The following is an 11,608-nucleotide window of genomic DNA, read 5'->3' as shown; positions in this document are numbered from 1 at the left end:
AAAAGAGCTATCCATCGATAGCTTTGTGGTGGTTGTATCTTTGAAATGTCGCTGGTGTTGGTTCTGTGTACATATTGTATCATATGTCGCTAAATTTGATTGATTCTGTTTCCTGATCGTTCTTATAACGACTTAAAGTTTCAAATATTTAAATATTCAAAGGAGCTATCCAATGATAGCTTTGTGGTGGTTGTATCATTGAAATGTCGCTGGTGTTGGTTCAATGTATATATTGTAATATATGTCGGTGAATTGGGATTGATTATTTTGTTTCCTGATCGTCCTTATTGCGACTTTACGTTTCAAATGTATGAATATTCAAAAGAGCTATCCAATGATAGCTTTGTGGTGGTTGCATCTTTGAAATGTCGCTGGTGTTGGTTCTGTGTACATATTGTATCATATATCGCTGAATTATGATTCTTATGTTTCCTGATCGTCCTTATAACGACTTAAAGTTTTTAATGTATATATTCAAAGGAGCTATCCAATGATAGCTTTGTGGTGGTTGCATCTTTGAAATGTCGCTGGTGTTGGTTCTGTGTACATATTGTATCATATTTCGCTGAATTAGGATTCTTATGTTTCCTGATCGTCCTTATTGCGACTTTACGTTTTAAATGTATGAATATTCAAAAGAGCTATCCATTGATAGCTTTGTGGTGGTTTGTATCATTGAAATGTCGCTGGTGTTGGTTCTGTGTACATATTGTATCATATATCGCTGAATTATGATTCTTATGTTTCCTGATCGTCCTTATAACGACTTAAAGTTTTTAATGTATAAATATTCAAAGGAGCTATCCAATGATAGCTTTGTGGTGGTTGCATCTTTGAAATGTCGCTGGTGTTGGTTCTCTGTACATATTGTATCATATTTCACTGAATTAGGATTCTTATGTTTCCTGATTGTCCTTATAACGACTTAAAGTTTTTAATGTATAAATATTCAAAGGAGCTATCCATCGATAGCTTTGTGGTGGTTGGATTTTTGAAATGTCGCTGGTGGTGGTTCATTGTATATATTTTAATATATGTCGGTGAATTGGGATTCATTATTTTGTTTCCTGATCGTCCTTATTGCGACTTTACGTTTTAAATGTATGAATATTCAAAAGAGCTATCCATTGATAGCTTTGTGGTGGTTTGCATCTTTGAAATGTCGCTGGTGTTGGTTCTGTGTACATTTGTATCATATATCGCTGAATTATGATTCTTATGTTTCCTGATCGTCCTTATAACGACATAAAGTTTTTAATGTATAAATATTCAAAAGAGCTATCCAATGATAGCTTTGTGGTGGTTGCATCTTTGAAATGTCGCTGGTGTTGGTTCTGTACATATTGTATCATATGTTGCTGAATTACGATTGATTCTGCTTCCCGAATGTCCTCATTACGACTAAACGTTTAGATTGTAAAAATATTCAAAAGAGCTATCCATTGATAGCTATTTGGTGGTTGAATCTTTGAAATATCGCTGGTCCACTGAACTGAGTCACCAGAGATGAGACAATCACCATCCATCCGTTAGATGAAGGTCGCCACTGAGATCAGTGGTACTGATTCATCTCCGTCAAAGTCAGCAAAAAAGTTACAGTCGCAAAGGAAAGTTAATAGTTCCAGAGGAACGTCGAGTCATTAGTCTGAACTGACTATAAATCAGGTATGATATTGAAATTATAGGGATCAATTTTCAATGTCTCAAAATTAAGAGTTATTCATGTTTTGTGTTTTCTTGTAGCAAATATTGACGAACTAAGTGTCACCAGAGATGAGACAATCACCTGGCATTAGTTAGATGAATGTCACAACTCAGATCAGTAGTAGTGAGAAATCTCCGTCAAAGTCGGGAACTAAGTTACTGAGTCACAAGGAAAGTTAACAGTTCCAAAGGAACGTCAAGTCATTAGTCTGAACTGACTATAAATCAGGTATGTTAAGATACAGATAACATTGATTTCTTGTTTTAGGAAAAGTCCCAAACATTATGATGGTTTGTTACATGTTTTCTTGTAGCAAATCGTTAGAAAGACAATACCAGAGGAAGGATCAGTCATTGAACAGACTATAAGTCAGTCATGAAAATGAAAATTATTCATATTTTTTGTTTTCTTGTAGCAAATGTGGAGAGGTTTACCACAGAACTGATTGTCACCAGAGATGAGACAATCACCGGGCATCAGTTAGATGAATGACACCACTGAGATCAGTAGTACTGAGTCAACTGCCTCAGTCAAGCTGCAAAGTAGAGTCACAAAGTTAACAGTTGCAAAGGAACGTCGAGTCATTAGTCTGAACTGACTATAAATCAGGTATGATATTGAAAATTACATCAATTTTCAAGTCTTACATTATTCAAAATTATTCATATTTTGAGTTTTCCTGTTGTAATAAGGAAATATCTAGAGATGGTATGTTACTACAAGATAGAAAAATACCTTCAGGGATTCACAGGAATATTATCCCTTAGTTGAAAGGATGAAAGAATGGATGAGTCATGAATCTGAATTGACTATAAATCAGGTATATATTGTAATAGATAGATTTATTTTATTGATTTAGTGATTGTTGAAAATATCCTTTTAAGTTCGTTGTTTGATTGTCTTGTAGGTGAAAATATGTGAAACATCTAATCAAACACGATGTTGGCTTTGATATTCAGATGGCATCTGTTGACCATTTGCGTTGCTGGAACTTTGAGAACACTAATGTGTTGTTGGAACTTGGAACTCTAATGCGTGGCTGGAACTTTGAGAACTCTAATGCGTTGCTGGAACTTGGAACTCTAATGCGTTGCTGGAACTTGGAACTCTAATGCGTTGCTGGAACTTGGAACTCTAATGCGTTGCTGGAACTTTGAGAACTCTAATGCGTTGCTCGAACTTGGAGAACTCTAATGCGTTGCTCGAACTTGGAGAACTCTAATGCATTGCTGGAACTTGGAGAACTCTAATGCGTTGCTGGAACTTGGAGAACTCTAATGCGTTGCTGGAACTTGGAGAACTCTAATGCGTTGCTGGAACTTGGAACTCTAATGCGTTGCTTGAACTTGGAGAACTCTAATGCGTTGCTCGAACTTGGAGAACACTATATGCGTTGCTCGAACTTGGAGAACACTAATGCGTTGCTGGAACTTGGAACTCTAATGCGTTGCTGGAACTTGGAGAACTCTAGTGCGTTGCTGGAACTTGGAGAACTTTAATGCATTGCTGGAACTTGGAGAACACTAATGCGTTGCTCGAGAATGAATGGATGAGTCATGAATCTGAATTGACTATAAATCAGGTATATATTGTAATAGATAAATTTATTTTATTGATTTAGTGATTGTTGAAAATATCCTTTTAAGTTCGTTGTTTGATTGTCTTGTAGGTGAAAATATGTGAAACATCTAATCAAACACGATGTTGGCTTTGATATTCAGATGGCATCTGTTGACCATTTGCGTTGCTCGAACTTGGAACTCTAATGCGTTGCTGGAACTTGGAGAACTCTAATGCGTTGCTGGAACTTGGAACTCTAATGCGTTGCTGGAACTTGGAACTCTAATGCGTTGCTGGAACTTGGAGAACTCCAATGCGTTGCTGGAACTTGGAGAACTCTAATGTGTTGCTCGAACTTGGAGAACACTTATGCGTTGCTCGAACTTGGAGAACACTAATGCGTTGCTGGAACTTGGAACTCTAATGCTTTGCTGGAACTTGGAGAACTCTAATGCGTTGCTGGAACTTGGAGAACTCTAGTGCGTTGCTGGAACTTGGAGAACTCTAATGCGTTGCTGGAACTTGGAGAACACTAATGCGTTGCTCGAACTTGGAGAACACTAATGTGTTGCTTGAACTTGGAGAACTCTAATGTGTTGCTCGAACTTGGAGAACTCTAATGCATGTTAAGACTTGGAGAATTATTGTCTGGGTGCAACTGACCCTGTGTATAAACATGTGTGTTCAATTCGAATTTTATTTTAATTTAAATAAAACGAGTTAGAATATCTTTGATTGTTTCTAAAGAGTTTTTGATGTTGTTCTGAGGTGGAACTGAAATGCAGCAGTCAGTTCTGTAGTGTGCTTGAATATTGACATAACATGATGACTGACCTTGATTTATTCGTGTTGACTTCTGTCGGTGTTCTTTAATTACGACTGTTTTAATTCATTAGTTATTGTAAATACATATTTATTTCAATAAAATGGTATGAGGATCTGTAGAGGAGCTGAGTCAACTTGGTGTTTGATAATTGGTTGAAGTCTTTGCTTACTTATGTTTACTTATATGATACATGTACGTATTGAACTATTGATCACAACTACTGATCTATTCGTGGTTTAGTTGTTCGCTACAAATTGTTTTGTGGTTCTTTTTTCAGTAATCTACAGTAGACTCGGCTCTTAACTCGAATCACATTAATCAAGTATAGTATCACATTGACTCAAGCTCTCCCTCTCTCTCTCCTCAACTGACTCGTTTGAATGGATTTTAGTTAGAACTCAGTCTACTCATGGACATGTAAACTAGTTAAAGTCCAGATTTATTTATAACTTTATATAGTGTAATGAGAGATAACTTCAGTAAACCTTACAGTCTTACTCAGACTTTCACTTCAATTCGTGCCAATCTTGGACTCAGTTCGTCCCAGTAAGGGTGAGCCGGTTTACTGTAGTGTTTGTCACCTTACCCCAGCACACCTGCTGGATTACAATCTTATTTAAAGATGAATATTATAGACAGCAAATTGATACAGTTTTATTTTACAAACAGAAGATGTGTTAGAAATAAACTTATCTAATAGAGGTTCATAGTATACTGCGAGATGAGTTGATCCCTACACTTAACAAAGGTGTCACGGGTTCGAATCCAGTAATTACTGACACTGATTCAGAGTGGTCCTGGTGCTGAATAGAAGATGTACAGAGCTTGTGGTTGGCCGTAGAATATCAGACAACAGGAAAAGATCAGATCAGAGATGCTGAACAATTTCTCTGTCAAATCGGGAATTCTTTTAGTACAGAAAGTTCAAGAAGATGCGAACCCAGTCATTTACTGATTCAGATGTTCTGATGCTGAATAGAGGATGTACAGGGGTGTCCCGGGTTCGAACCCAGTAATTACTGATACTGATTCAGAGTAGTACCGATGCAGAATAGAAGATGTAGAGGGATGTTCTGGGCTCGAACCCGGTGATACTGCGAAATCGACGTGCTGCTCAGTATACTGTTCGGTGCTGCCGCTATGCTCAACAGTAGCGGATATTTCATACACTAACGGGAATCGACTCTGGCAATCAAGGATAGACTACTGCCAGTTTGTGTCCAGGCCGATTGCGTGTTTTCGCTAATTGTGCCGATATCGTCCACCGCATTTTAGGCGTTCCGATATCTGAGTACTGTAAAATATCCGCTGCTTCACCGGCGAATAAAAACGCAAAAGGTAGAAAGTTTCTGATGTCCGATTGACAGTACCGGTAGCGCCGCTGCTTAGCAATAATAAGAACTCATGTTATTGACGACGTTTTGTTAAGTGGAAAGACGCCGAGTACCAGTATATATCCGATAGGTTCGAATCCCCAATTTCTTCGGGATGATTTGATTTTAAAATAGCGATCGTTTTAATAGATTTGGTGTACCTTATTAAACTTACCCACCGTCAACACACCTACCGGATGTGAAACAGGGGACGTCCTATTCCAATGACGCTAAAGATTTTGTGTGAATTTTATGGTACTGTAACGGCGGTATGAATTAAATTCAGCTTAGACTGAGAGTAAAGTATTTTAAGGCAAACTCTAATGGGCTAACTGCACATCGCCTAAAGACTTCTCATCCATCGATACTTGATAAAAATGAAATAAAACATCTAGTTCCAATTATCTCATGTAAGCATAACATTTATTTTGTAAATCTCAACCATACATCAAAACATTTTAAAGCCTTCTATATCAAATGCAATCTTTTGCTAACATAAACAATAGACAAATGGCCATATCTCTATCATATTAATTATATCACGAATGCTAAATATTGCGATATTAATTGAAATCGTTCAACCAACAAATGAATTTAGTTAACATAATATCATCACAAACCATTCATATCCTTGGCAAAGGACTTATAAGCTTTTAGAATATCCAAACAGGAAAACTTTAGTCTCATTTCTATGCGAGTAGAAATACACTATCATTATAACATCCATATCTTTGCATTATATATAACATCCATATCTGTGCATTATATATATGTTTATAATGTCATATCTCTTAATAATAATCAATCCAATAATTAGATTAATAATACTAATTTATTTATAAATTAATAATTGATAATTAAACTATCAACTCTGCTATAATTGAGTTACACATGAGGTAAAAAAAATTATGACATAAAAACTCCTGTCAGAGTAATAGAAGTAACTGTCTAATACATGAAATAACACATTTTATACAATGAACTGAGCTCTGAATCTGATGAAAATATTCAATCTGAGATCTTACGAATGATGTTATTTTAGCCCTCTACTTCTGAAAACTGAATAGCGCGCTGTGAACTTCAACTTCAAAACAAATTTGTTGAACAGCAGTGTATCGAAAAACTGTACGTACAGTGTACCGCGAACTGAACGCGGCGTCTTCTCACTTAGAAAATTATCGACTTGACAGATTAGTTCGATTTTCGACCGCGGCGGCGCTATACGACATTGGACAAAAGAAACTTTCTACCTTTTGCCTGATTAGGATTAAATATTATTCCAAATTCAAATTTATTTTTCTATTCAATCGGATTTCATTGCTTGCTTGAATAACATAATCAAATTCAAAACGAATCGTGCATATGGCCTTAAGTATATATTATCGCTTGACAGGATAGACTGGTGCCTGTCCCAGAGACCGGTAACCAGTCTATTACCAGGGTTGGTTGCGTGTCACCGGAGCTCTCCAGCCGCTCCTGCTTCTATCCAAGTGTATACTTAACCTCAGCCCTGTCTTTTTCCTGGAGCAACCCCTAGAATATTCGCTGTCAGATGTTCATTTTGAATGACCGGTACCAGTCTAGCTGTTAGATCGCGCCAAGTTCGAACCCGCTAATTACTGACGCTGATTCGTCCTGATGCTGAATGGAGGATCTCTCTTTTCTAACTTTAAAATAATACTAAAAATCTTTAATTACTTCGACGACCGGATCACAAACAAAACCGGCACCAACCTTTTCTTCATAAAATCAACGAAATGTAGAATTAATTTGGTAAGAAAACAAGAGATCTTTGGAATATATGAGTAAATACTACCAATAAAACGCTATAACATGATAAGAATCTTTGGTCCCAGTTGGTACCAGTTTCACACACTGTAACTAAAAAATAACTGAACAATAAAATAATTATTAAACTCTTATTGACAGTGATACAAGACTTAAACAACAATTAGAATACAGTTCCAGAGTAACTTTTATTCAAGGGTTAAACCTAACCTGAAACTGTGGAACTGAGTTCTCACAGATCAGGGAATCTTGAATTCCATGGTTTACCCTAACCCTTGACCATCAATTACCAGATTGAATTAAAACATACCCTCAGTGGGGGGCTGTCTCCTATCAAAGGGTTCCTCGAGATACTTGTCACTGGTAAGAATGACACAATACCGTGGACTTATCAAGAAATGCTCAAATTCCCTGATTTTCGTTGCTGGGAAAAATAAATCCGCAATTCCTTCATTTGTAAGAACGACAGAAGCCATCGGTATAAGTGTTGAAGGTCAGTGTCCAGAATGCAGGTGTTCGATGTCAGTGTTCTGGACTGGTGTTCATTACCAAAATGAAAGGTTGGATAATCTGAAATTAAGTGTCACTGTTGGAATTAATAATGAATACAGTTCCGTTAAAGTGCAAATCAGACAGCTCTGAATTACACTTGCTTGTCGTTCCTGAAGCCAACCAGCGTTACAATCTAAAACATTAAAAAACAGACCTAGGGCCTGACTGCAGTCCGACGAAAAAAGAATGCGGGTCAACCTGTGTAAGCTCGTGTCAACGGGACTCGAACTTACGACCAGCCGCTGACCAGACGAGCACGTTAACCACTGGACCATAGATCTGTGGTTAAACAGATCGGATTGTCAGTTTGTATCGTATGTGATTTGGCATGCGTTTGCGATTTTCAGAATATATTTCTTAAACAGTTTTTAAATGCGTGAACAGACAGACAGACAACTGTGTGTAATCCGAGGAAATGTCATGGCGAACATCGATTGAATTTGCGTGGATTCGATCGAAATGATATTTTTGGTGGCGTTGATCGGGTTCGAATCCCATCAGAAAATGATCGGCGGGAATATTAGTAAATTTCATTGGTCAGGATCAGTGACGTCACGATGTCAGTATGAAAGCTCACGCCTGACCCCGTTTCGAAGTCCGGCCATTTTACAGGTAAGAACATTTCACTCGTAAATTTCACCTAAAATATTCGTTGTACTGTTTACGCAAGTTAATTTCAAACGTCCGCAAGTACAAATCATAAATAGGTGTGAAATGTGTGTAAATTTGGTTATCTTACTAATTATAAGCACTTTCCGTGTTACTTTTTGATTTTTTGAAGAAATCGTAATTTCCATAACATATCTATTGATTTTCAATGTAGATAGTGGTGATTAAGAGAGTATATGCAATTTTTAGTTATTGCTTAAGTTTTCTGGTGTAGCAATATTCGCGCTAAAGCGGCAAGCTGACATGCCTAGGTGTAATACATAGACAGCTCAGTCTATTCAACCATGACTCGAATCTATAGAAATCTTTCATTCGAAGCGCCGCCAATTGATTTTGAAATTGTGACCCATTTAATTCTGGTGGCTTCTTTCGAATATCTAATATTTAGATAGTGATGATTAATTGATAATTAAATGTATTTTTCACTGGGTTACATAAATTTCGACGACATTATTTCTGATGATTTATCATTTCAATTCTCGAGATTTTTTATGAAATCTCTTTCTACATTTCAGTAGTAGCAGCAGCAGCAGCAGCAGTTGTCAAAAGCAGACAAGTCAACAGCAATCAACAACAACTGTAACAATTAAACACAGATACGACATCTACAACTAATACATCAACCACAGCGTCAGAAAAAAGTCTTCTTACTGGTTTGATGGTGCTGGTGCAAGCCAAGGTCCTGAAATTGGAGCCTGCTTCCTTCGGCGCATTTTGTTGATTTGAGTAAGTATCAAACACTACTTTATCAATCTCAATCATTTCATATTAGATATCTCAAATTCTTAATTATTTTTGACAAACATCTCAAATTATTCTATCTCATATCTCCACATTATTGGATTTCCAAAAACTCAAAATTGTCTCAATCTCAATTATTTTGAATATCATCAGTTATTCACCTCAAACCTCTAATATCACTAGAATAAGATTTCTCAATTGTTCGAGTAAAAATTTTTCATTTTGATGACTGCTGCAAATTTTGTCAGCACTCTAGAATTCATTGAATTTGCAAACAAATCAAATGGTGAATAAAGTTTGGATTGAATTGAATTGGATAGCGAGTAAGAGGCTCTGGTGGATGAGAAATAACTCGAGGAAGTAAAGTCATTTCCGAGTTTCAAAATGTTCCAAATTGTGAAATATTCATCATATTATTCATATTCAAAGCTGTGTCTAATCAATAGAAAGTAAGTTATACGTGGACGTGTCATTAATGTTTAATATACATGATACTTAATGTTTTTTTTTTTCATTCCAGATTTACAATTATTAGAAAACATCACAAAAGACTAAGAGATCCGTCTGAAGCCACTTGACTCGCAGCAGAGCCCTTCCTGTATTGGACATCTATATGAAAGGTCTGTTACAAACTCTTCCTTACATTATTGAAACTCCTCTTGAGTTTGCTCCTCCGTCAGTTGGTGAACTGTGCTTCTCCTGTGCATGCGGAGCATTGACAACTTTCAACAATCGATTTCATTATCATTTAGTTCGGTATACGGCGCGCAATTTAATACGGCCTCATCTGTTGTCAATGGTGATACGGTTCATATTGTGCGTTGAATTTGAGGCAAATAAAACTTAAATTAACAATCCAGAAGAATGTCTTCTAAGAGACAGAAAATCCAGGCGTATAGTTTCGGAAGGTTCCTTCTCTATCAAAATATATTCGTTGTACTGTTTACGCAAGTTAATTTCAAACGTCCGCAAGTACAAATCATAAATAGGTGTGAAATGTGTGTAAATTTGGTTATCTTACTAATTATAAGCACTTTCTGTGTTACTTTTTGATTTTTTGAAGAAATCGTTATTTCCATAACATATATATATATATTGATTTTCAATGTAGATAGTGGTAATTAAGAAAGTATATGCAATTTTTAATTATTGCTTAAGTTTTCTGGTGTAGCAATATTCGCGCTAAAGCGGCAAGCTGACATGCCTAGGTGTAATACATAGACAGCTCAGTCTATTCAACCATGACTCGAATCTATAGAAACCTTTCATTCGAAGCGCCGCCAATTGATTTTGAAATTGCGACCCATTTAATTCTGGTGTCTTCTTTTGAATATCTTATATTTAGATAGCAATGATTAATTGATAATTAAATGTATTTACAATTATTTTTCACTGGGTTACATAAACCTCGACGACATAATTACTTCAATTCTCTTGATTTTTTATTTTCTCTTTCTACCTTCCAGTAGCCGCAGCAGCAACAGCAACAGCAACAGCAGCAGCAGCAGCAGCAGCAGCAGTTGTCAAAAGCAGACAAGTCAACAGCAATCAACAACAACTGTAACAATTAACCACAGATACGATATCTACAACTAATTCATCAACCACAGCGTCAGAAAAAAGTCTTCTTACTGGTTTAATGGCGCTGGTGTTAGCCAAGGTCCTGAAATTGGAGCCTGCTTCCTTCAGCGCATTTTGTTGATTTGAGTAAGTATCAAACTCTTCTTTATCAATCTCAATCATTTCATATTAGATATCTCAAATTCTCAATTAATTTTGACAAACATCTCAAATTATTCTATCTCAAATCTCCACATGATTGGATTTCCAAAAACTCAAAATTGTCTCAATCTCAATTATTTTGAATATCATCAGTTATTCACCTCAAACATCTAATATCACTAGAATAAGATTTCTCAATTGTACGAGTAAAAATTTTTCATTTTGATGAATGCTGCAATTTTTGTCAGCACTCAAGAATTTATTGAATTTGCAAACAAATCAAATGGTGAATAAAGTTTGGATTGAATTGAATTGGATAGTGAGTAAGAGGCTCTGGTGGATGAGAAATAACTTGAGGAAGTAAATTCATTTCCGGGTTTCAAAATCCGGTCAAAATGTTCCAAATTGTGAAATATTCATCATATTATTCATATTCAAAGCTGTGTCTAATCAATAGAAAGTAAGTTATAAGTGGACGTGTCATTAATGTTTAATATACATGATACTTAATGATTTTTTTTTCATTCCAGATATACAATTATTAGAAAACATCAAGAGATCAGTCTGAAGACACTTGACTCGCAGCAGAGCCCTTCCGGTATTGGACAATCTATATGAAAGGTCTGTTACAAACTCTTCCTTACATTATTGAGACTCCTTTTGAGTTTGCTC

The 11,608-nt window shown here is 36.2% G+C and overlaps 1 long non-coding RNA gene across 1 annotated transcript; it reads left to right on the top strand.

Annotated features, from left to right (window-relative positions):
* The first annotated feature begins 1,317 nt into the window (after nucleotides 1-1,317).
* On the top strand, nucleotides 1,318-2,744 carry LOC141907321 (uncharacterized). The gene is made up of 5 exons (XR_012619466.1): nucleotides 1,318-1,665; nucleotides 1,744-1,933; nucleotides 2,121-2,314; nucleotides 2,409-2,525; nucleotides 2,613-2,744. It is a non-coding gene; the product is annotated as an uncharacterized LOC141907321 (long non-coding RNA).
* The last annotated feature ends 8,864 nt before the right edge of the window (nucleotides 2,745-11,608 follow it).

The sequence above is a fragment of the Tubulanus polymorphus genome, chromosome 6 (genome assembly GCF_964204645.1).
Source record: "Tubulanus polymorphus chromosome 6, tnTubPoly1.2, whole genome shotgun sequence".
NCBI lineage: Eukaryota > Metazoa > Nemertea > Palaeonemertea > Tubulaniformes > Tubulanidae > Tubulanus > Tubulanus polymorphus.
The sequence above is the reverse complement of the archived record's forward strand: the minus strand, read 5'-3'. Positions and strand labels throughout refer to the sequence as shown.